The sequence below is a fragment of the Schistocerca cancellata genome, chromosome 2 (genome assembly GCF_023864275.1).
Source record: "Schistocerca cancellata isolate TAMUIC-IGC-003103 chromosome 2, iqSchCanc2.1, whole genome shotgun sequence".
Classification (NCBI taxonomy): Eukaryota; Metazoa; Arthropoda; class Insecta; order Orthoptera; family Acrididae; genus Schistocerca; species Schistocerca cancellata.
In genome coordinates, this window is record NC_064627.1 from 157,819,085 (window position 1) to 157,846,079 (window position 26,995).

The window sequence follows — 26,995 nt, forward strand, 5'->3', positions numbered from 1 at the left end:
TACCAGTTATTTGATGAGAAAAAATATGTGTAAGACTGACTGACACACATCTGAAGTAACATTTTCTATCTCCAAATTTTAGATGCAGCATTTTTGTTAATATTGAGAAAATTTAAGGGCAAATAAAGTATATAAAACAGAAAGAAGTCACACAGAACCATAGGTCAAGATAGATGCTCATTGAGTCTCTGTATGTCCATCTTTTCAGAGGTGGCTGTGGGACCTCAGCCGTTCATACCGAACATCATATCAAACACCTTTCAGCCATCTAATTTACAAACAGTTATTTTATTGGGCTATCAGTTTCAACAATATATTATGCCATCTTCAGGCCCCTGCTTGATATAGTAATCACTTCAAACATCATCAGACACGATGTCTGAAGTGATCACTGTATCAAGCAGGAGCCTGAAGATGATGAAATACATCACCGAAACTGGTAGCCCAATAAAATTGGAAATTAGACAGCTGAAAGGTGTTTGATTTTACATCAGATATTCATTGGGCACATCTGAAATTGATAGGTGAAGCTTTAACAGCTGAAATTATAATGACTTGTAGGAAACTGATGGCTCATAGAAAAGTAGGCAGAAATGCATTAAAAATCATTTCCGCAGAAAAGGTACAAACAGTAAATATAATAAGGACAAGCTAAGATGATAAAACATGAAGAACCTAACAATATTTGCAAGAAGTACAGCTCTCAAGGGATTACCTTGCAAACAGAAAACCCGGAAATCACCAAATAAACTCCACACAGAATTCCAAATACAGCATTTAATGGTTGGTTCAAATGGCCCTGAGCACTATGGGACTCAACTTCTGAGGTCATAAGTCCCCTAGAACTTAGAACTACTTAAACCTAACTAACCTAAGGACATCACACACATCCATGCCCGAGGCAGGATTCAAACCTGCGACCGTAGCGGTCTCGCGGTTGCAGACTTTAGCGCCTAGAACCGCACGCAGCATTTAATGACATCCATGAAAAATCAGAAGAAAAGTAGTAATATGAAGGCTAAGAAGGGACACATATTGAAACAGACTGCTATATAATATTTATCAAGGTGAAGTTCATCCCGTGAAATCAGTTAAACATTGAGAAAAAAAGGAAAGCTAGATCTGATTAAGCGAACATCATAACAAGCACAGAACTCTATTTAAAACTCCGAGACATAGATGCCCAAATATGGGAAGTTATGAAGGTCTGCATGATCAAGATTGTTGAGGAAACAGCTTCAAAAGGGAGACCTAAGAAACACTGATGGTGGAACCAAGATTGTGAGGACGGCCTGATAAAACAAAATCAGCCACAGTAAAACTCATATCTGGACAAGAAGGAAAATTGGTTTTTAAAATTTAAGAGAGTTTGACAACAAATAGCAATAGTGGTAAGAAAAGTTAAACATATAGGCCTATATGATAAAGACCAGCACCGTTGAATCAAAAATTATTTACAGATAAGTACGACCTCAAGCCTTCTACAGGCCTCTAAAGGTATAATACCCAAAACCTTTGCTTAAAAAAAAAGAGAAACTATGAAACTGTGACAAACTAAATGAGAGACTTCCTACCTGAACTCCTGAAGTGAAATTTCTCGAATCGAAGCCACCAGCTGATATGAAATCATTCAATACACAAGAAACAACAAAGCAGATGGTGAACATGGAATTATTCCAGAATTGTGGGAACTGGCTGATACAAATCTATTATGGGCATGAAAATGAATAATGCAGAATACATGCTTAAATGAATTCCAGAGGATTGAAAGTGTGTTTCAATTTGACGGCAACAACTACAAAGGAATAACACTGTTACCAGTCACATACAACACTGTTACCAGTCACATACACAGTTCTTTCCAAAGCACTGCTTAATAGGCTAGAGAAGCAGGTAGATGATATGGAGTTTCAAGGTGGATTTTGAAAGGAAGATGAGATACAGAGCAGATCCTGAGTCTTAAGCTCATAAGCTAAAACAGAGTAGCAAAATGCATACTCTATGTCATCATGTTTGTGACCTTCAAAAAGGCATACAGTTCCACTGATAGAACATATACGTTTCAAACACTGGAAAAGTTTGGTGTGGATGACAAAACAAAAAGTTGCATGACAGTAACAGTAACAACCACAGAATCTTAAGTTACATTTTTAGAGGAGATATCTAAAGCTTTTGATGATCCAAAAGGCTTTAGATAATGAGATTTTCTATTCCTATTTTAATTGGTCCCTGAAAATTTGATCCAGGAATGCAAAGAATAATTCATGAAGTATGGAGTAAATGACCAGAAACAAATGGGCTATAACTTCAAGAATCTTAGAATTCAGTGTTTGGCTATTGCCGATGATCTTTCAGTACTGTTTGGAGACATAACCATCGCAATAAGAAAAGTCAATATTTTGATGAGAATTGCAGAAATAAGAGATCTTCAAATATCTTACACTAAACGAAATAAATGGCAAATATAAATTTATGAACACATATCATGGAAAAATTAAAAGAGTTAATAACTTTAAGCCTGGAATGCTACACTTATTTTCATTGACAGGTCTGCTACACTTGGGTACAGGAGTACACCATATAAAAGCGGGCTTTTAAAATGTTTAAAATTTTTTATTTCAAAATAATATAATAAACACTTAAATCACACTCAAGAAAAAAAAAGGAAAATGCCCAGAGAGAAAAAATTACACTGCTGAAGACATGAAGCACACAATTTTCATTGGTGGTCCAAACAAAAAAACTTTTTACTAATAGGACACTTAACTCTGGATTTCCCATCTTGAGCCCTAGGACAGAAAACATATTGGCCTGTTGTGGATTCTGGAACCCCTTAGGCTTCTTTCTTTGGCAGATCCGTAATATGACCGATGATTTGACGGATTTCTCTTCTTAAATTTGGTTTTTCAAATGTCTGACATGTTTGGTCACATCATATCTATGAGGTGCATTCAAGTTCTAAGGCCTCCAATTTTTTTTTCTCCGAACTGGAAAGAGATAGAAACATGCGCATTGTTTTAAAATGAGGCCGCATTCATTGTCAATACGTCCCAGAGATGGCAGCACCGTACGGCAGATAGAATTTTACCGCCAGCGGCGAGAATGAGAACTGTTTTAAATACTTAAAATGGCAACATTTCCCTTACTTGAACGGCATGCAATCATTCGTTTTCTGAATTTGTGTGGTGTGAAACCAATTGAAATTCATCGACAGTTGAAGGAGACATGTGGTGATGGAGTTATGGATGTGTCGAAAGTGCGTTCGTGGGTGCGACAGTTTAATGAAGGCAGAACATCGTGTGACAACAAACCAAAACAACCTCGGGCTCGCACAAGCCGGTCTGACGACATGATCGAGAAAGTGGAGAGAATTGTTTTGGGGGATCGCCGAATGACTGTTGAACAGATCACCTCCAGAGCTGGCATTTCTGTGGGTTCTCTGCACACAATCCTGCATGACGACCTGAAAATGCGAAAAGTGTCATCCAGGTGGGTGCCACGTATGCTGACGGACGACCACATGGCTGCCCGTGTCGCATGTTGCCAAGCAATGTTGACGCGCAACGACAGCATGAATGGGACTTTCTTTTCGTCGGTTGTGACAATGGATGAGACATGGATGCCATTTTTCAATCCAGAAACAAAGCGCCAGTCAGCTCAATGGAAGCACACAGATTCACCGCCACCAAAAAAATTTCAGGTAACTGCCAGTGCTGAAAAAATGATGGTGTCCATGTTCTGGGACAGCGAGGGCGTAATCCTTACCCATTGCGTTCCAAAGGGCACTATGGTAACAGGTGCATCCTACGAAAAAGTTTTGAAGAACAAATTCCTTCCTGCACTGTAACAAAAACGTCCGGGAAGGGCTGCACGTGTGCTGTTTCACCAAGACAACGCACCCGCACATCGAGCTAACGTTACGCAACAGTTTCTTCGTGATAACAACTTTGAAGTGATGCCTCATGCTCCCTACTCACCTGACCTGGCTCCTAGTGACTTTTGGCTTTTTCCAACAATGAAAGATACTCTCCGTGGCCGCACATTCACCAGCCGTGCTGCTATTGCCTCAGCGATTTTCTAGTGGTCAAAACAGACTCCTAAAGAAGCCTTCGCCACTGCCATGGAATCGTGGCGTCAGCGTTGTGAAAAATGTGTACGTCTGCAGGGCGATTACGTCGAGAAGTAACGCCAGTTTCATCGATTTAAAATGGAGTGATCATATAGGCTCAGTCGCTGGTAAAGCTGATGGCAGAGTTCGGTGCCTTGGTAGAACCCTGGGAAAATCAGTCTACAAAAAATGAATACTAACAAAACACTCGTGCGACGCAACGTAGAAATTTGCCCAGATGTGTCGGACCTATCCCAAACAGACATGAGAATATAGATTGAACGTATCAATATACAAAGATTGGCAACAAAAATGGTCACAGATTTGTTTGACCTTCAGAACAGCGTCACGAAGATGCCAAACATTCTGATTAGCCGGACGCCTGAGGACAGACGTCAGCCATCGCGCAAAAGCCAACTTATAAAGCGTTTAGAACCAATATTAGATGAGGAATCTAGGAATCTACTAAAAGCTCGTAAGTATCGCTCCTGTAGCTGTCGCGAAGACTCGATTAGACCAAATAGAGAGGCATTCGATTTAAGTAGTCATTCTTCCCTCCTCCATATGCGAATGGAGCTATAAAGGGAAATATCCTCTGCACGCCCTCCACTGCGATTTGCAGCGTAGAGACGTATTACGTAGAACTGGAGATATCTCCGGGAATAGCAGAATAGCACAGCGCCCCAAAAAAGCCTTAGCAACTTTGGCTGCCAATACGTTACACAGTGTCGCGCATAAAAACAGGATTTTTCCAAAACTCATGCCTTGGGGTCTATTAGTCATAGAAAGGTAGGGTCAAGTGTTTTGGATATCCCTTGGGCTAGGAACCACAATATATCCAGCAGAAGGAGCGTCTTACTGCAACTATCTTACGGTGCAGGGTCAATTTTGGAATCTTACACACTTCCTGCAGCTTAGGCAAATGGAGCAAATAGGTTGGTCCTTTTTGCATCAGATTTAGTTTACTATGCGCCTTAAGGAACTTACTAAAGCACAATTTAGTTCACTCACGATTTTCACCATTTTTTCGCCGTCAGCCGCGGATATATATACCGGGTGATCAAAAAGTCAGTATAAATTTGAAAACTTAATAAACCACGGAATAATGTAGATAGAGAGGTAAAAAAATCACACATGCTTGGAATGACATGGGGTTTTATTAGAACCAAAAAAAAAGTATTGCTAGACGCGTGAAAAATCTCTTTTACGCGCGTCGTTTGGTGATGATCGTGTGCTCAGCCGCCACTTTCGTCATGCTTGGCCTCCCAGGTCCCCAGACGTCAGTCCGTACGATTATTGGCTTCGGGGTTACCTGAAGTCGCAAGTGTATGGTGATCGACATCTCTAGGGATGCTAAAAGACAACATCCGACGCCAATGTCTCACCATAACTCCGGACACTTTACAGTGCTGTTCACAACATTATTCCTCGACTACAGCTGTTGTTGAGGAATGATGGTGGACATATTGAGCATTTCCTGTAAAGAACATCATCTTTGCTTTATCTTACTTTGTTATGCTAATTATTGCTATTCTGATCAGATGAAGCGCCATCTGTCGGACATTTTTTGAACGCTTGTATTTATTTGGTTCTAATAAAACCCCATGTCATTCCAAGCATGTGCGTCAATTTGTACCTCTCTATCTACATTATTCTGTGATTTATTCAGTTTTCAAATTTATACTGATTTTTTGATCACCCAGTAAATAACTGACGGCAGCAAATTGCTCAAGTTAAACAGTATATTCTCTAGGCCTTTACCCAGAACTGCCATCCTCCCGTTTTCAAAATTCTTTTTCGGTTATCGAGAAACACCACAAAAACACGGTTTCTCAGTACCAAAACAGATCCGCGTATTCCAACACCACGATGCACAGCAAGTGGCTGAAATTTTCACAATATATTCTTAATACCACGATCTCGAACAGTCCTGAAAATTTTCTCGGGAACTTTACCCGTTTTCGAGGTACAGAAGTTCAAAGTTACCCTACTTGTACATGCAAAATACGCACGTAAAATCCGATGTGAGACGAAATCGAAATAATAAAAAAACACAGCAAATTGCTCAAATTTTAATGTAATATTCTCTAGGCATTTGTCTAAAAGTGCCATCTTCCGTTTTCAAAACTCTTTATCCGTTATCGAGGATCACCCCAAAAACATGGTTTTTGAGTGCCAAAACCGAGCCGTGGATTCCAAGACGGCTATGTACAGCAAATGGCTAAAATTTTTACCATATATTCCTAAAGTTCCGATCTGGAGCAGCGTTAAATTTTTTTTTATCTCTTTATCCGTTTCCGAGATGCAGAAGTTCAAAGTTACCTTACTTGTACACGTAAACAAGCACAGTGTAGGGCGAAAACGCAACAAAAGCAACGTAGCACGGAGGAATATGCTGTAGAGTGTCTCCGTTATCATCACAAGGGTTCTGGGACCCCCATGATGTAGTACTGAAGCGCTTGCAACATTTTTTGTGCACGTAAAATTCCTCTGAAGCGTAAAATTAGTTTTGCGTTATTTCAATTTCACATTAAGTAAACTATCAAAATTTTACTGACCCATCAAGTTATTTTCATGTGAGTGAAATGCCCTGCTGTAACAGGGAAAAAGGGAAATAGCGAAAAAAAGCTCCCATTGGAACATAAAAAAGGCGGATATGGTCCTGGTTAAAAGCCTGACTGAGAAATAAGGCATCAGCTGCCTCATGCTACCTTCAGCACCTTTAAAAACTTTCCCAAAAATTTTGGTATGCGAACATATTCGCGCTTTCTTATGCTGAAAGAGAACGAGATAGTGGGAAAGAGGCGGAAAAGTAATAACTACTGGAAGACAGTAGACAGTGGTTGTGGTATGCAGAGAGTGAATGAGACATTGGCAGTTTTAGAGAAACTGACAGTGAGAGGAAAAGGGTGAAGGAGACAGTACCAATGGGACAGGAATAAAGAGAAGGAGAAAGTGGAAGTGGGAGAGCTAGTGAAAATGAGAGACAGTCTATGACAATGACAACGAGGCTAGACGGGGTCGAAGGATTTCAACGATGGATAAGTAGGGGTGAGCGAGTTACCATTAGGGGAGATTGTGGGAATGCATGTTGAAAAGAGCGCGAATATGTTCGCGTGTCAAAAATTTTTGAGAAAATTTTTAAAGGTGGTAAGGAAGATAGAATGAGGAAGCTGTTACCCAGCTATTCAATCAGAATCCTTTAAACAGGAGCATATTAGCCTTTTTCTGTGCTCCGATAGGAGCATTTTTCCACCGGTCTAGCTTCTTGATTAGCTTAATGAGTTTAGAAAGTGGGCCGCACGAGGTAGCCGCGTGGTCTTTGGCACCTTGCCACGGTTCGCGCGGCTACCCCCATCTGAGATTCGAGTCCTCTCCCGGACATAGGTGTGTGTGTTGTCCTTAGCGTAAGTTAGGTTAGAATTAAACAATTAGAAAGTGGCTTTATAAGAATGAGCATCTGGTAAGTTGATGAAGACTGAAGATTGTTATACGTGAAACGTTGGTGTGTTGTGTACTGAACAAGTATATGAGTTTGTGAGGCTAAATGAAAGCCCTTGAGTACCTTCAAATGACTTTCGATGATTTCATGGCTAAATGGTTCGCCCTAAGGTTTCCTAATATTGTATGTCTGTTCCGTGTAGGGTATGGGTCTACTGCGTAACTCTTATTGTGCAATGACCGCAGGTTCCTCGCGTGTCTGTGCCAACACAGACAACACTTGTGATTCAGACGCCATTGGGTGCAAAATTATTGTTCTACTGGTAAAACTCCCAGCCTTCACGGAACAGATACAACACATAGAGAGTAGTGCCAGATTCACTGCGAACCATGTTAGTTTGCTGGCAAGGAAAAATCTCATATTTTGATTAAAACGTAAATAAATCTTGACATGACTCGATTCTAAGTTCCGGCTGAGAACCGAGGCTTGATGATCGAGTTGTGCAGGCTGGAAGTTACCATCAAGGCCTCTTTTAAACGGAATTGTTTTGATCTTACCAGCTTTGTAACAATTGTGATAGTTTCTGCGCGGAGGTGGAGCTCAGATAAATTTAAATTTTAAACTTAGATTTTATGTAATTTTTGGGTTACTGCTGAGCGCTATGTAGCCCATGTAGCTGCAGAAATTGTTGCCGTATTGTCATCCTAAAAATTACATCCATTTGCAATTTTCTATGCACACATGTAGGTCTTGATTCGGAATATGCTCTTACGCACCCCCAGCGTGTTTCAGTTACCACAAAGTGTCTCTGCGTTCAGGGTAATAAGTTCCGAGAACATCGTTGGTACATTATGTTTGTCAACGAAAGCGAAAGGTGTGTGGGTAGAGTGTTTATGTTGAACTGCACTGAAAAACTGGCGGATCCTTGAAGATAGTTGCCAACTATTCGGCCACAGCCTGCTTACATAGTTTTAAGAACCAGTATCAGGTGCGGAATCTAGCAATGTATTAAAACCCTGTCCATCTCACATAGGCTAATTACAACGTTCAGAGGCATAACAGTCCCTTGTTGCAACGCTTCATATGTCAATGTCTCCTTGAATTAAAATGGCAACGCGTGCCCTCTACGTCATATTATTATTACAGATTCATCTGTCTACATTACAAATGAAATCAATAACTGAAATATGTCAAAGCTCTCCTTTTCCTTAGTGTGGCGCACTTAACCCCTCAGACGATTGTGTAATGAGAAGGAAATGAATGTTGTTTCTTTATGTTTATCTGTATTAGTAGCATCGTATCTAAGAAGTTTTAAAAGTCTTATTATAATTATATATTCCAAACACTCTTATTACAACGAATCGTACCATTATCGTCTTTCCACAGTTCTTGCAATTAGCGTTGTGGAAGAGAAAATGGAACACCAACTCCACTATACAAAGTATTAATAACAATGTAGAATAAGTATAGACTCTAAATTTCATGCATTGTTGCAGTAAGGCACAATAAATTCGATGCACTCTGGTTTCATTACCGTACTTGCCATTTCCTGCATGCCGTGTCTCTTTTCTCGTTACCTGGACACTTCCACAATAGCTGTCACTCTCGTAGAAGACACATGCTGACGTATGCTGTTCGACAAAGATTTTATTGCATTACGCGTCACAAGGGGCTACTTTCTGTGATGATCACGTGGAAGTGAATAATATAGTTACGATGTACACGTTCATAGCAAATTCGTGCCGATACTGTTGAATGCGAAGGAACTGTAAATTACAGTTTGTAGAAAGAGAAGTATTAATGTAGAAAAGGGTGAATTTTTCTTCGTAAAAGACATTTTGATGTAGATATGCCGGTAAACTAGAAAGAGAATGCTGTAAGACAGTCCGCCTGCCCACGTAAGCGCACCACGCAGTTTTGTTCCACCTTTGCTACACTTTATTACTTCTTGTTTCTTTTGTTCTGGCTGCAAATGTCAAACTACTGTGTGTTGAACAGCGGCTGTTCCACACGACAGAGTGAAAGTGGCTAACGCCGTATGAACCATTTTCATTTAGTTGTACCCATAATCATGATAACAAACTGTACAAAAATACAATTTAAGTTTTCAGGAAACAAAATAGAGACTGTGGGCGGGGGAGGGAGGGGGAAGGTTTATAAAATTGCCATTTTATATAAATTTGGCAGGAAGTACACAATCTATCTCGGATGATTAATAGGTTTTCATTAAATGTTTTTAAGGTATATTATATTGTTACGCAAATGGTATGCATGTTCCGTTAGTACACTGCTTTGCAAAACTTAGGGATGAAAGTAGCTTTCGCAGTAAGTGTCGCTGCAAAGTAATACAGTTCGATGAAACTTGGGCCATACATACACTACTGGCCATTAAAATTGCTACACCACGAAGATGACGTGCTACAGACACGAAATTACCGACAGGAAGAAGATGCTGTGATATGCAAATGATTAGCTTTTCAGAGCATTCACACAAGGTTGGCGCCGGTGGCGACACCTAGAACGTGCTGACATGAGGAAAGTTTCCAACCGATTTCTTATACACAAACAGCAGTCGACCGGCGTTGCCTGCTGAAACGTTGTAGTGATGCCTCGTGTAAGGAGGAGAAATGCGTACCATCACGTTTCCGACTTTGATAAAGGTCGGATTCTAGCCTGTTGTGATTGCGGTTTATCGTATCGCGACATTGCTGCTCGCGTTGGTCGAGATTCAATGACTGTTAGCAGAATTTGGAATCGGTGGGTTAAGGAGGGTAATACTAACACCGTGCTGGATCCCAACGGCCTCGTATCACTAGCAGTCGAGATGACAGGCATGTTATCCGCATGGCTGTAACGGATCGTGTAGCCACGTCTCGATCCCTGAGTCAACAGATGAGGACATTTGCAAGACAACAACCATCTGCACGAACAGTTCGACGACGTTTGCAGCAGCATGGACTATCAGCTCGGAGACCATGGTTGCCGTTATCCTTGAGGCTGCAACACAGACAGGAGCGCCTGCGATGGTGTACTCAACGACGAACCTGGGTGCACGAATGGCAAAACGTCAAGTTTTCGGATGAATCCAGGTTCTGTTTACGGCATCATGATGGTCGCATCCGTGTTTGACAACGTCGCGGTGAACGCACATTGGAAGCGTGTATTCGTGATGGCCATACTGGCGTATCACCCGGCGTGGTGGTAAGGGGTGCCATTGGTTACACATCTCGGTCACCTCTTGTTCGCATTGACGGCACTTCGAACAGTGGACGTTACATTTCAGATGTGTCACGACCCGTGGCTCTACCATTCATTCGATCCCTGCGAAACCCTACATTTCAGCAGGATAATGCACGACCGCATGTTGCAGGTCCTGTACGGGCCTTTCTGGATACAGAAAATGCTCGACTGCTGCCCTGGCCAGCACATTCTCCAGATCTCTCACCAACTGAAAACGTCTGGTCAATGGTGGGCGAGCAAATGGCTCGTCACAATACGCTAGTCACTACTCTCGATGAACTGTGGTATCGTGTTGAAGCTGCATGGGCAGCTGCACCTGTACACGCCATCCAAGCTCTGTTTGACTCTATGCCCAGGCGTATCAAGGCCGTTATTACGTCCAGAGATGGTTGTTCTGGGTACTGATTTCTCAGGATCTATGCATCCAAATTGCGTGAAAATGTAGTCACATGTCAGTTCTAGTATAATATATTTGTCCAATGAATACCTGTGTATCATCTGCATTTCTTCTTGGTGTAGCAATTTTAATGTCTAGTAGTGTAGTTGTACCCATAACCATGATAAAAAATTGTATAAAAATACAATTTAAGTTTTCAGCGAACAAAATACAGACTGTGGGCAGGGGAGGGAGGGGGCAGGTTTCTAAAATTGCTATTTTTATATAAATTTGGCAGGAAGTACACAAACTTAATGTATCCCGGATGATTAATAGGTTTTCATGCAATGTTTTTAAGGTATATTATATTGCTACGCAAACGGTATGCATATTCGGTTGGTACACTGCTTTGCAAAACTTAAGGATGAAAGTAACTTTCGCAGTAAGTGTCGCTCCTAAGTAATATAGTTTGATGAAACTTGGGCCATACATAGAAAGAATTACTACAGTATAGTACAGAATGTAACAGGAAGAAACCTGCAATGAGACGAACAAAAACGACCCTCTTATTGAAAGACATGGTATGTGATCACCACGGACGGCAAATTCTGTTCTGCAACGTGTTCCCATGCTGATAAGAATATTGGTAAGGAGTTTTTGTGGTAAGGAGTTTCATTCTTCCACCAGTGTGGTTGACAACTGCTGGATTGCCATTGGTGCTTGTGGATGTGCTGCAATACGTCTTTCCAGCGCACCACACATCTGCTCGACGGGATTTTAGTCAAGGGAACGGGTAGGCCAGCCCATACGCCGAATATCCTCTCGTTCCAAGAGCTCTTCCACACGCGTTATCCGGTTGCCCATGGTCAACGATAAAAAAGAAGTTAGGGCTGAATGCACCCTTGAAAAGACGCACATGGGGAAGCAGTATAGTTTCACAATAATGTCGACCGGTGAGTCAACTTATTCAAAGATTTGGCGGTCATTATGTACATGAACATCTTCATGAACCCGATACCGTAACCCTCATCATGAAGGAGATTAAGCCTGTCGGAGGCCGTAGGCGGCGCAAGTAAAGGAGGTCCCCAGTCTGCTTCGAAACTGATGCATTTTTAGTGTATATTTCGTAAAATAAATTACTAATACAGATATGACTGCTGACAAAAAGCCAAGTAGGAGGGTTGCCCAGAAAGTAATATGCCGCATTTTTTTCTCAGTCGAAACCAATGCTACGAATGCGAAACGTTACGTGTGTATTATTTGAAGTCTCCTCAGTGAACGCGCTGTTTCCGTCACTTCCGACAAATAGTGTAGCTGCAGGACACTTTCAAAATGGCGTCTGTGGGTGACTTACCTTACAAGTAACGTTCTGTCATTGAATTTCTCACGGCAGAGAAAGAAACTGTGGGGAATATTCACAAACGCCTGTGCAAAGTCTATGGAGCATCTGCTGTCGACAGAAGTACAGTCAGTCGCTGGGCACGGAGGGCGAGGTCGTCAGAAGGCGGTTCGACGGAGCTCCGCGATTTGCAGCGGTCGGAGAGACCATCCACGGCTGTCACACCTGACATGTTGCAGCGACCTGATGTTGTCATTCGCCATTAAGGGATGCCATTGTGTTGGGTTGTTTCGGGGAAGAGACCAAACTGCAAGGTCATCGGCTCTGAGCACTATGGGACTTAACATCTATGGTCATCAGTCCCCTAGAACTTAGAACTACTTAAACCTAACTAACCTAAGGACATCACACAACACCCAGTCATCACGAGGCAGAGAAAATCCCTGACCCCAATCGAACCCGGGAACCCGGGCGCGGGAAGCAAGAACGCTACCGCACGACCACGAGCTGCGGACTGCAAGATCATCGGTCTCACCCAAAAAAAAAGAAGGAAAGGAAAAAAAAAGAGATCCTTTTCTTCATAAGATCTGTAATAGGTTGGGTTGTTTGGGGGAGGAGACCAAACAGCAAGGTCATCGGTCTCATCGGATTAGGGAAGGACGGGGAAGGACATCGGCCGTGCCCTTTCAAAGGAACCATCCCGGCATTTGCCTGGAGCGATTCAGGGAAATCGTGGAAAACCTAAATCTGGATGGCCAGACGCGGGATTGAACCGTCGTCCTCCCGAATGCGAGTCCAGTGTGCTAACCACTGCGCCACCTGGCTCGGTAAAGGATGCCATTCGTGGAAGACATTTTGTGTACGATGGAGAGGTGATTCATACAGTGAAGCATTGGCTCCACCACCAGGACAGGGATTGGTACCGACAGGGCATCCGTGCCCTTGTTTCGCGCTGGAGGAAGGCCATAGAATGAGATGGAGATTACGTGGAAAAGTAGGATGTGTAGATAAAACACCATTATTTCGTGTGTGTAATTCTCATTATGTTCAGTAAGAAATTGCTGAAGAGAAAAAAAAATGCGGTACATTACTTTACGGGCAACCTTCGTATTTATAATGTGTGTACGCTCTGGTGTTTGTAATATGCATAATTAGAGATGTAGGTGAGAAACTTAGCATACAAAAAAGCAATTATCACAGCAACCATCAGGTAGAGTGCAAAGCAATAATGAAGAATTGAATAACAAAATTGCCATTTATTTTATTTGGCTGAAAACAAAGCTTGTACAACACCAGTTAGTTTCGTAACAGTAATACGAGATAGTAGTTACTACTGATATTACTATACTAAGGTGAGAAAAGTCATGGGATACCTCCTAATATCGTATCGGACCTCCTGCTGCCCAGCGTAGTGCAGCAACTGGACGTGGCATGGACTCAACAAGTCATTGGGAGTCCCCCACAGAAGTGCTGAGCCGTGCTGCCTGTACAGCCGTCAATAATTGCGAAGTTTTTGGCGGTGCAGGATTTTGTACATGAACTGACCTTTCGGTTACGTCCCATAAATGTTCGATGGGATTCACGTCCGGAGATATTGGTGGTCTGATCATTCGCTCGAACTGTCCAGAACGTTCTTCAAACCAATCACGAACATTTGCGACCCAGTGGCATGGCGCTTTGTCCTCTACAAAAATTCCATCGTTGTTTGGGAGCATGAAGTCCATGAGTGGCTGCTAATGGTCTCCAAGCAGCCGAGCATAACCGTTTCAAGCAATTATCGGTTCAGTTGGACAGACGACCCAGACCGTTCCATGTAAACACAGACCACACCATTATGGAGCCACCACCAGATCGTACAGTGCCTTGTCGACAACTTGGGTCCATGGCTTCGTGGGGTCTGCGCCACACTCGAGCTCTAAACAGCTCTTACCAACTGTAATCGCGACTCATTTGACCAGGCCACGGGTTTCCAGTCGTCTGGGTCCAACCGATATGGTCACGACCCCGGAGAGCCACTGTGGGCGATGTGCTGCATCCTGCTAGCAAAGGCACTCGCATCAGTCGTTTGCTATCATACCCCCATTAACGTCAAATTTCGCTGCACTATCCTGACGGATACGTTCGTTGTATGCCCTACATTGATTTCTGTATTTGTTTCACGCAGTGTTGCATGTCTGTCAGCACTGACAGCTTTACACAAACGCCACTGCTCTCTGTCGTTAAGTGAGGGCGTCAGCTACTGTGTTGTCTATGGTGAGTGGTAATTCCTGGAATTTGGTATTCTCGGCATACTCTGGACATTGTGGATCTCGGAATACTGAATTGACTAACGATTTCCGAAATGGAATGTCCCATGCTTCTAGCTCCTACCACCTGAGCCGTGGTAAAAATTGCTGTTTTGAAGAGCGCACCGCAGCGCGTGGTGTGAAGCAGTCGCTCTCCGTTTCTGGGGGGTGGCGCCGCTGTGGCACTTGCAGTTTTGGTGTCTCCCTCTGGTGGGAAAGGGGAAAGGTTGCCTGTTCACGTGCATTTAAGGGGCGCTCACGGGAGTGCAAATGCGACCTCCCACTCCTTTATCCGCCATGATGAATCTCGAGCTGTGACGTCACCTGGCAGCTACTGCAGTTTGTTTACAACGGTGTCGCTCAGGCGAAGGCGTGCATGCGAGTTCGTGTTACACGTTAGTTTGTGTGTAATTCTTGTCCTGCCGAGTGTTCAGTTGGAAAGGAATTGTTCCGTGAGTCTTGTAGCTTCGTTCTTGGAATTATGTCTACAAATACGTCGTATTGTGCAGTTGCTGAATGTAGTAATAGTGGACGTAAGACTGAAGGCGTAATTTATCATCGTTTTCCAAAAAATGTTGAACTACAGCGTAAGTGGATTGCTCGTTGTAAACGAGAGGACAAAATTAATGTTAATAATGCAAGAGTTTGTCCTGAAAATTTTTGTGAAAGCGATTACAAACGAGACTTGCAGAATGAATTGTTAGGTCTACCTACACGGAAACAGCTACAGGATAATGCTGTTCCGTCTCTAAAAATACCAAACTGGCATGGAAATGTATTCGAAGTTCCAGGTCCCAGCACCGCGAATGTTACCGGTAGCGTTCTAACAGAGAGAGAACGTCGCTGTGACACTAGAACAGTAAAAAAAAGAGCTCTCTCAACGTTGAAAACTTTATCTCCCAAGAAAAGTAAGCTGGACAAATCCAGCAACACAGACGTTTTTACTGATCCACTAATTTCACTTAAAGACCAGGAAATTCAAGCACTGAAGAAAGAATTGGTTAGTTTGAAGATTAAAAATGTTCGACTGGAACAAAGAATTAAGTCCATGAAAGAAGTTATAAAGCAAGCAACATATATAAAACCTAATGTGTCTCACACTAAGAAGCACAAATGTGTATGCTCGGATGTGAGAAGTACACTTTCTCAGTGTTTCACACCAGGACAAATTCGTTGTCTGTTAAAGAAGAGGAAGCAAGTAAAGTGGTGCTCAGAGGACATTGCAAATGCTCTCACATTGAGAGCTTTGTCTCCTAAAGCATATGCCTACCTGAGGAGGAAGAATTATCCTTTTCCCTGCAGGTCAACACTCCAGACATGGACGAAACAGTTCAAGTGCCGATCAGGTATTTTGAAACCAGTTTTGGAGTTAATTAAAAGTAGGTCAGAAATGTTCACATCATTAGAGGCGATTGGTGTCCTAAGCTCCGACGAGATGAGCATTGACGGTCGTGTGACTTACGATTCGTCCGACGATGTAGTACTCGGACCACACAACAATGTCCAAGTCGTCATGGTTCGCAGCTTGTTTTCAAAATGGAAGCAGCCAGTGTATTATGACTTTGATGTTGCAATGTCTAGTGATTTGTTGCAGAATGTCATAAAAGAAGTTGAAACAGCAGGAATCCGTATTGTAGCTGTTACGTGTGACATGGGACCAAAAAATATGAATGTGTGGAAGCAACTTGGTGTGTCTACATCCAAGACATTCTTTTCAAACCCTGTTGATCACAGCAGAAAAGTTTGGGTTATTTTTGATGTTCCACATTTGCTTAAGTTATTAAGAAATCATTTTCTTGATGACGGAATCACTTTGCCTGATGGTACTGTGATTACAAAAATGGTTATAGAAGATCTTCTTCGACATCAGAAAGGCGATCTTTCGATCAATCACCACATATCGGAGATTCATCTTAACGTTAGTGGACGTGATCGTCAGAATGTCCGAAGGGCTGCACAGATATTTTCACGTCGCACTGCCCAAGCTGTGAGATACGTTCTGCATAAAGATCGCGAAGGAAGCTTCACTGAGCTCGTGAACGATGTTTTCGATGTGCTGAATTCGAGATACCCTCAAGATGAGAAAGCTCCCCTTAGAAGTGGTTACGGGTTTCATATCAGAAGTCAGGAAAACTCTCTAAAAAGATTTCTTGAAATGTGCTCTAGTATGCGAGTAGGAAAAAGAAACATCTTCTCCCATTTCATAAGGGATTCATTATATCAATAAATTCACTTTTTGGACTTTACAATGATATGAAAAATTCCGGAGCGACTTATGTATTGACAGCCAGACTTAATCAAGATTGTCTGGAAAATTTCTTTTCCAGAATCCGTGGCCTTGGTGTCTTCTACAACAATCCCACTCCTTTCGAGGTGAAAAACAGAATTCGTTTATTGATACTGACTGGAAGTGCAAGTGAAATACCTTTGTCTTCTGGTGCTTCGACTTCAGAGGACAGAAATGAGAATTCTGCTTCTGAAAACTACCCGACACCAGCTGATGAAACTGAGGAAGATTTTGCACGTTTTCTCTCGAGTGAATTATGTATAAGAGTAACTGATAAATCATTTGACGTCGCTACAGATGACGAAAACTTGCTCTTAGATTTCGAGCTCAGTGATTCAGTGTGTACCAGTGAAGACGTGAATGACGATGCTCTAAAATATCTAGCAGGATATATAGCATTCAAGTGCAAAAACGTTGACAGTTCTTTGGGAAATACAGCAGGGCAGTGTGTTGTTGATACAGAATTAAGTCTGAAGCAAGACTGGATTACCATTATTTCAAAAGGGGGCCTCATTTCTCCCTCTACTGACTGGTTTGCTAAAATACGTGAGTTAGAAATTATATTTGCTGCTTTTCATGGATCAAATATTTCTCATTGTAATAGAGTGATGGCAACCTTAGCAGATCATATAAGTGCGAAATTTCCCGAACTTAATAGCAAAATAGTTCACTTATATGCCAGAACAAGAACTTTTAAACAAAAGAGCCAAAATTGATGCAATGAAACGGAATTCGGCAAGGAAGAATCGGCTCTGGTCAGCGTCGCCTTCAGCATCTTCGACGTAGCTTCTGCATCAGCTTTGTAAGGTAAGTTCGAAGATTACTATCTTTTTATTTACAAAAACATGTGTAAAATCGGCAGTACCCGACTGTAAAACATTTACCGTAGCCAGATGCCTAAAACACGAGCATGAATGCGGATGCGAACATCGGCCACTAGTTTTGCGTGGCGATATATCATCATTGTTACTAATATTTAACGCATTTCTTTCGGAAACCTTGTATATAATATTTACATGAAGTGTGTTCAACCCTGTGAGCGCGGAACTTTACGTTATATGAGAAGAGACGTGAAAACAGTTATTTTGCAATCTCTCATATTCTACAAACGGAGACTGCTGCCGTCTGGCTGCCGGGTGATGTAACAAGTCGCTGACCAATGAGAGCGCACTAAGCCAATCTGGCATACCTTTTTTATTCTATGTTCCTTGAGTCTGCGTCAGTCTCCCGTCCCCAGCTTGCTAGTCTGTCTCCCGTCCGCATTTGTTAGGCAGTTAGTGTCTGTCTCTCTGTCTGTCGGTCTGCGTTAATAGCTGCCTCTGTCGTGTTTGTCGGATTCGGTATTAACGAATTTCTTGCTTGAAGTGTAACGGTCGAATTCCAGAAATATGTTTTTATCTTGCCTATCATCTTGAGAGGCAGTATATGTGTAATGTAGAGCATGTTTGGCCAACCTTGTATATTTTATGTAAGACTGCATTTCATGGGTTTTATTTAAACGGGCATTTTAGTATATAAAGTTGCCACCCTTCCACCGTAAGAGGTTTTCTTCTTTTTATCAAGATGCACTTTCAGTGGCAAGTCAATCTTTTAATGTCAGTGTTTTGTACCATTTCCATCCCTCCTACGGGCTGCATAGTTTATGGGCTTGTGTGAGTTGTTAAAATTTTTAGTTTAAAGTAATCTGGTGTGTTGCAGATTTGCACCAGTGTAGTCTTCCAGAGGTTGTTGTGAACGGTCGTGACTATGGCCGTGTCAAAAGGGAGCAGCAAGGTTCTCAGCCCAAAAGCTCATACAGTCAAAAATTTGTTCTTTCTGCCTCTGAAGAAATTGTAACTTGATATTTACAGAGTGCTTTCTCATTATAATTTTAAATCTGTTTCTAAGAAAAAAAAAGCTTTTAAGAATAAAATTTCCATTTGTTGAAATAAATTTGATTTGTTTTCATCAGTTACCCACTGGCAACTACTTCCCCGTTCACATAGTGTGATTAAATGTGTTAATGTTCTTGATGAATCGCTAGTACATAAAGTAAATTCTTAAGAAAAAGTTTTGAAAGTAAATTCACGGTTCACCACCATTCCGCATTCAAAGTCTGTTAATTCCTGTTGTGCGGCCGTAATCACGTTGGAAACCTTTTTATACGGATTTACGAATTACCTTATTATGTATGACAGCTCCGCCAATGCTCTGCCCCTTTTATACCTTGTATGAGCGATACTATCGCCATTGTATATGTGCATATTGCTATCCCATGACTTTTGTCGCCTCGGTATAGAGTGAATGTTTCGGTGCCTGTATTTTACTGAAATTCTCAATAACGTCATTGACATCTTTCTAACAAGAAACTATTCTTTCAGTTAATAAAATGGACAGATTGGCAAGTCATTTTAGTCACTCACTTCCAGCATACGTTATGGCAATAGTCAACAACTTACTATGATTCAATGAAATTACGAAACCGTCAAAGTTGCACAATTTTATTCCTTGCAGCACCTGCTACTTATGAAACTAATCGTAAATTTCTACCAGATTCACAGGTCCTACAGCCATAATGTCACCAGAAGCTTCAAGCATAAATTTTGTTTCAACAATCTGGATAATTTCATCGATTTCCTTCATGGTCGTGCATTGTTGTGACAATTTTGTACAAATCGGTCCGTGCATTCAAATACTGATCGACGAACTTCTTAAATCAATAATCAGGCGTCGTGAATACCCGGGATTGTTTTATTTACGCTCCTTCTTCCTCGTCGCTCAATGTTAACGTTCACTTCATCGAATTTTTTTACTGCCAAAAGTCACAGAACTGCATATAATTTGTAGTTCGTTCCGTCGCTAAAGACTCATTCATGGTTATTAAATCGGCGAGTCCCTTATCCAAAGTCATTTTCGGAGATTGTTGAAACTGTTGAACTAGATTTACTTTCTCTAGTATCCTGTGCCAGAAGTTGATGTAGGTCAAAACGGTAAAATCATATATAGCTGGAAGGAAAGGGCTTGATACAGGTCCAGTGTGAAGGGTTGGTGTGGATGGATCTTGTATATTTCTAAAGTGCTCACCTATTCTGCCATGTTTTCTTTTATGACTTCACCTCAATTCTAATGAGCACTACAGTATCAGACAATCATTTCAAACCTGTTCCTTCTTTCTTTTTTGAGTAATTGCCACCTATACACGTTGTTAGTGGTATAAGCGCAGATATTGTTAGTGATGACTGAGGACAGCGTATGGAACAACATTACATCAGTATTTAGTTCCTTTCCTAATAGTTACACTCCTGGAAATGGAAAAAAGAACACATTGACACCGGTGTGTCAGACCCACCATACTTGCTCCGGACACTGCGAGAGGGCTGTACAAGCAATGATCACACGTACGGCACAGCGGACACACCAGGAACCGTGGTGTTGGCAGTCGAATGGCGCTAGCTGCGCAGCATTTGTGCACCGCCGCCGTCAGTGTCAGCCAGTTTGCCGTGGCATACGGAGCTCCATCGCAGTCTTTAACACTGGTAGCATGCCGCGACAGCGTGGACGTGAACCGTATGTGCAGTTGACGGACTTTGAGCGAGGGCGTATAGGGGGCATGCGGGAGGCCGGGTGGACGTACCGCCGAATTGCTCAACACGTGGGGCGTGAGGTCTCCACAGTACATCGATGTTGTCGCCAGTGGTCGGCGGAAGGTGCACGTGCCCGTCGACCTGGGACCGGACCGCAGCGACGCACGGATGCACGCCAAGACCGTAGGATCCTACGCAGTGCCGTAGGGGACCGCACCACCACTTCCTAGCAAATTAGGGACACTGTTGCTCCTGGGGTATCGGCGAGGACCATTCGCAACCGTCTACATGAAGCTGGGCTACGGTCCCGCACACCGTTAGGCCGTCTTCCGCTCACGCCCCAACATCGTGCAGCCCGCCTCCAGTGGTGTCGCGACAGGCGTGAATGGAGGGACGAATGGAGACGTGTCGTCTTCAGCGATGAGAGTCGCTTCTGCCTTGGTGCCAATGATGGTCGTATGCGTGTTTGGCGCCGTGCAGGTGAGCGCCACAATCAGGACTGCATACGACCGAGGCACACAGGGCCAACACCCGGCATCATGGTGTGGGGAGCGATCTCCTACACTGGCCGTACACCACTGGTGATCGTCGAGGGGGACACTGAATAGTGCACGGTACATCCAAACCGTCATCGAACCCATCGTTCTACCATTCCTAGACCGGCAAGGGAACTTGCTGTTCCAACAGGACAATGCACGTCCGCATGTATCCCGTGCCACCCAACGTGCTCTAGAAGGTGTAAGTCAACTACCCTGGCCAGCAAGATCCCCGGATCTGTCCCCCATTGAGCATGTTTGGGACTGGATGAAGCGTCGTCTCACGCGGTCTGCACGTCCAGCACGAACGCTGGTCCAACTGATGCGCCAGGTGGAAATGGCATGGCAAGCCGTTCCACAGGACTACATCCAGCATCTCTACGATCGTGTCCATGGGAGAATAGCAGCCTGCATTGCTGCGAAAGTTGGATATACACTGTACTAGTGCCGACATTGTGCATGCTCTGTTGCCTGTGTCTATGTGCCTGTGGTTCTGTCAGTGTGATCATGTGATGTATCTGACCCCAGGAATGTGTCAATAAAGATTCCCCTTCCTGGGACAATGAATTCACGGTGTTCTTATTTCAATTTCCAGGAGTGTATAACGAGAGTATGTTTTTGGGTTGGTTAGTACATTCAAATATGTGTGACACAAGCAAACCATTAAACTTTATTTTCCCCTGGGTAGCAGGACATTTATAGGAGTATGTATGCATGGAGGCAAATAAGATAATCTATACTGATAGGCTTAGTCCACTTCGCGGTGCAGTTACGACCGTGCAGAAAACATCAAGTAGTAAATTAAGTGATGTGTTTGCGGGAAGACAGGTACAGACGAAAAACAACGTATACATTGAAGTTGGTACATATTAAGCACCCAATGATAACAATGTCTATACCCCTAAGACACTGTTTTTAGAACACAAGAAGAATGAATACAACTTCTCCACGATTCCAAAACAGGTGACACTAAAGGGAGCGCATGAGGATGCATGAACTTCACACAGATTTTCGGAATGATTAGCACAGGGATTGTACATGCCTTATGGAATGACTTCTCGAATTTTTCGTTGTGCTCGTTCATGTCAGCTGACACCAACACGGCATTTTCATAGCTATGAGGACCCTGCACAATGCAATATGGATCATCTTCCGTCATCAACTGCACGAATTCTAAGAACTTTCCTCCGTTTTACAAAGAAACGTCTTCACGATGACAGAGGAAAGCAAGATTTTGCTGTGCAAAATAGTGTAATATTTAAGTGGCGATGTAAAATGTTTATTCGTTTCTTGGTCTCATCATTAACTTATGTGCGTATTTATAGTATACCTGTCTAGATGGCATTGTGTAATTTTTCTGACTTTGCCCCCATCATATTCAGGTTTAATAAGCTCATTTTAGAAGAGTTGAGAACGCAGCAGTGGCAAGATGACGTAATGTGGTGTGAGGTACCGATCACAGATGGTTTGTTCGGTATGGATATCGTGAGAAAGACTGCCTAAATTGTGGTCCTCCTCCGCGATTGGCTGCTCCGTTCGGAAGTTGATCTCCAAAATGGTAATCTTCTATTAATTTTTTTACATTAAACAGCGTATTTACTAGAATTTCAAATTAAATCATCTCTAAATAGCGTACTATCATTCCATTATTTCACAAGTATTTATAACCATCAGAATAACAAACAACTGCGAAACGAAAAGGCAGACGAAGCACTTCGATGATCTTCGGATCGCGTCTAACCTGGATGACGGGCAAAGTGGTTCGACTGTAAGATCAGAGCCGATTCGGCAGTGTCGGAGGACAGACATGTCTGCAGCGATCGTTGTTAGTTAAGACTTTATTAGCAATGTATGGTTATTCGGAACATATAATTGTGAACAGTGTGATAGTAATTAAGGAAATAGGGATTTCATTAGTTTGATGAAGAACAGAAGGCATTTGTGACTCTAAAGTGGTATGTATTGTGCAGTTTCTCTTGTTCTGTTGATAGAAAAGCGAGTGGCATCCCGTATAAACAAACTGATTGTAGATTTAATTATTTCTAAAATGACAGTTGCTTGCTAAGAGTTACTTACAGCTCAAGGTTACGGATTAACGACCTGCTGTTCTCTGCACAGGGGACAACAACTGTAGAAGACTGCAGGTTGGTAAACACCTATTAGAACTTAGGCATTCCATTCAGGGCGGTGGAAGCAAATAGGCACATCGTGTGTACTGCAGTCTCAGTACAAATGAGATCAGTGACACGTCATCTGTGGTAAAACAGAGTAGGTATGAAGGAGAGAAATATTTTTGAGGGAAGAGGTTTATCATACGCACGTATATATCGCTTCTATCTAACTCTTCTCTTTTTGAACTTGCCGTAATACACTCCTGGAAATTGAAATAAGAACACCGTGAATTCATTGTCCCAGGAAGGGGAAACTTTATTGACACATTCCTGGGGTCAGATACATCACATGATCACACAGACAGAACCACAGGCACATAGGCAACAGAGCATGCACAATGTCGGCACTAGTACAGTGTATATCCACCTTTCGCAGCAATGCAGGCTGCTATTCTCCCATGGAGACGATCGTAGAGATGCTGGATGTAGTCCTGTGGAACGGCTTGCCATGCCATTTCCACCTGGCGCCTCAGTTGGACCAGCGTTCGTGCTGGACGTGCAGACCGCGTGAGACGACGCTTCATCCAGTCCCAAACATGCTCAATGGGGGACAGATCCGGAGATCTTGCTGGCCAGGTAGTTGACTTACACCTTCTAGAGCACGTTGGGTGGCACGGGATACATGCGGACGTGCATTGTCCTGTTGGAACAGCAAGTTCCCTTGCCGGTCTAGGAATGGTAGAACGATGGGTTCGATGACGGTTTGGATGTACCGTGCACTATTCAGTGTCCCCTCGACGATCACCAGTGGTGTACGGCCAGTGTAGGAGATCGCTCCCCACACCATGATGCCGGGTGTTGGCCCTGTGTGCCTCGGTCGTATGCAGTCCTGATTGTGGCGCTCACCTGCACGGCGCCAAACACGCATACGACCATCATTGGCACCAAGGCAGAAGCGACTCTCATCGCTGAAGACGACACGTCTCCATTCGTCCCTCCATTCACGCCTGTCGCGACACCACTGGAGGCGGGCTGCACGATGTTGGGGCGTGAGCGGAAGACGGCCTAACGGTGTGCGGGACCGTAGCCCAGCTTCATGTAGACGGTTGCGAATGGTCCTCGCCGATACCCCAGGAGCAACAGTGTCCCTAATTTGCTGGGAAGTGGCGGTGCGGTCCCCTACGGCACTGCGTAGGATCCTACGGTCTTGGCGTGCATCCGTGCGTCGCTGCGGTCAGGTCAGAGGTCGACGGGCACGTGCACCTTCCGCCGACCACTGGCGACAACATCGATGTACTGTGGAGACCTCACGCCCCACGTGTTGAGCAATTCGGCGGTACGTCCACCCGGCCTCCCGCATGCCCACTATACGCCCTCGCTCAAAGTCCGTCAACTGCACATACGGTTCACGTCCATGCTGTCGCGGCATGCTACCAGTGTTAAAGACTGCGATGGAGCTCCGTATGCCACGGCAAACTGGCTGACACTGACGGCGGCGGTGCACAAATGCTGCGCAGCTAGCGCCATTCGACGGCCAACACCGCGGTTCCTGGTGTGTCCGCTGTGCCGTGCGTGTGATCATTGCTTGTACAGCGCTCTCGCAGTGTCCGGAGCAAGTATGGTGGGTCTGACACACCGGTGTCAATGTGTTCTTTTTTCCATTTCCAGGAGTGTAGAGATCAAAAAACGTTTCATGTAGAATAACAGAATCTCGGAGAGAACTGGTTATAGTCCTACAGTTTTTAAGTTTCATGAAATGTTCTGCAAAAATTCTGACCCGTTTTGCATGCGAGGCTATAGATATTATTTATTTGACAATTGCAAAATCTAAAAGAATACAGAAATGAAGCACAGAGTGTATATACAGAACTATACAAACATGTCATTTAGACAGTGGTACAGTACAAAAATAGTGAAAATAATACACCACTTATCCTCTACTTCATTATATATCAGACTTTAAAATGTGACATGTCATTACGTAAACTGTTATGAATGTTAACATCCTACACATAAATCGCTACAAATCAATGTTCTTCTGAAACACTGTTTACACGTGAACTAAGGTTGTTGGCGCGAAAACACATTCACAAGTCACATTCCATGTGCACTTATCAGGGATAGTACCTTCCAGCGATACCAACTGTAAGCTTCCTACATAACATCTTTTTACATCTGTTGACAATATACAGCTTTCTAGGTGATGACATAGCCGTAAGGTGCAAGGGGACAGGATAGGAAAATTTCTTTACTACAAAGTAGCGTAAAAATACATATGTTATCTATTCTAAAGGTCTCGCACTCACTTGGGTACTCATACGGAACATGGAAACAGAAATCTTACATATTACTTTGCAGCTGATGAAAAAACATAGAATGCACAAAATGCTCGCTGATGATACGGTCATTAGTGTAGCACAACAAATTCAGACATTACGTCACATGGTCTACCTTGTAAATATAAACTAAGTCTTTTTACCAAGCTCTAATTTATGGAATGTAGTGTTGTCGAAATGTATTTACATAGAATAACAAGTTCCAAATTACTTAAAATGGTATCTATAAAGCCGTAAAAAGTAATTATACAGTATTATGATGCTCTGCTAAAATAGATTAGATAAGCCACTTTAAAGTGCGTGGCAGTTGGTACTTCGAATCAATATGAGTTTTGTAAGTACTACTGTCCATATGAGATGTTTGTGCAGTTGAGTATATACACTCTGTGCTTCATTTTTGTATTCTTTTAGCTTTTGCAGTACCACCTCAAAACGACCCAAAGGCCGAAACTGCAGTTGTGAAATAAATAATTTCTACAGTTAACTGCAAATACGATATCCTTTAGTAATCTTACATGAATGTGAACCCTAGAGAAGTTAATATTTTAGCCTTGTTTGGGATTTAATTAAAAATGATCTGGTCTTGGAAGGCCTCGAGATTTGGAGACCCGCCCCCTCCCCCGAGGACCAGAGGCCTGGGGAGGGCTATGCCCTCGGGATCCCCCCCCCCCCCTCCCCTCCTCACTCCAACCCATAGTCCACTGCTGCTTTAAAGGACATGTAATGAGTTATAGTATTAACAGGCAGAAGGAGTCACTGTAGGCTGCTTCTTTAGGTATGATGACAAATAATTATTGCTATTGATAGTGTATTCACATTAATAATTGTAAAGATTACTTCTAGATTATTTTAACACTATATGCACATCTACATCTATAATTCGCAAGCCACTTTAATGTGCGTGGCAGTTGGTACTTCGAATCAATATGAGAGGTAATATTAGAACATAAACAGTAATTTTGAAAAAAGAAACAACTGCTCCTATTCTGACAGTGCTGTTGCTGTTTTGATCTAATAATTCAAATAAAGTAATTTTACTACTTTACACATTATCAACTGCCTAAATACGGGCTAATCCAAAACCTCTTTATTTATACGATAAGAGTATAGCGGAATTTAGCTTCCTGGGGCCAAATATTCTGATAAATTATAGAAGGAGTGGCTTCTAACACCTTTCACAGGACTTTGATATATAGCAGGACTTATATTTTTTGTAATTTTCGTTCTTTGTATTTTCAATGTAGTAAACAAGTGGTGTGTATTAAACCGGATGACCTCCTAGTAAGCATGCAAGGCGCTGTTTTTGGGAAGGCAGGCCGGAATGACAGTCGAGAGGCGGGCTGGAAGGGGTTGTAGAGACAAAGGCTGCCAC

General features: G+C 42.8%; 1 protein-coding gene across 3 annotated transcripts in view; it reads right to left on the minus strand.

Annotated features, from left to right (window-relative positions):
- Positions 1-26,995, minus strand: part of LOC126144235 (synaptotagmin-15-like) — a 248,328-nt gene that overhangs the window by 79,562 nt on the left and 141,771 nt on the right. The gene's annotated exons all lie outside the window — the stretch shown is intronic.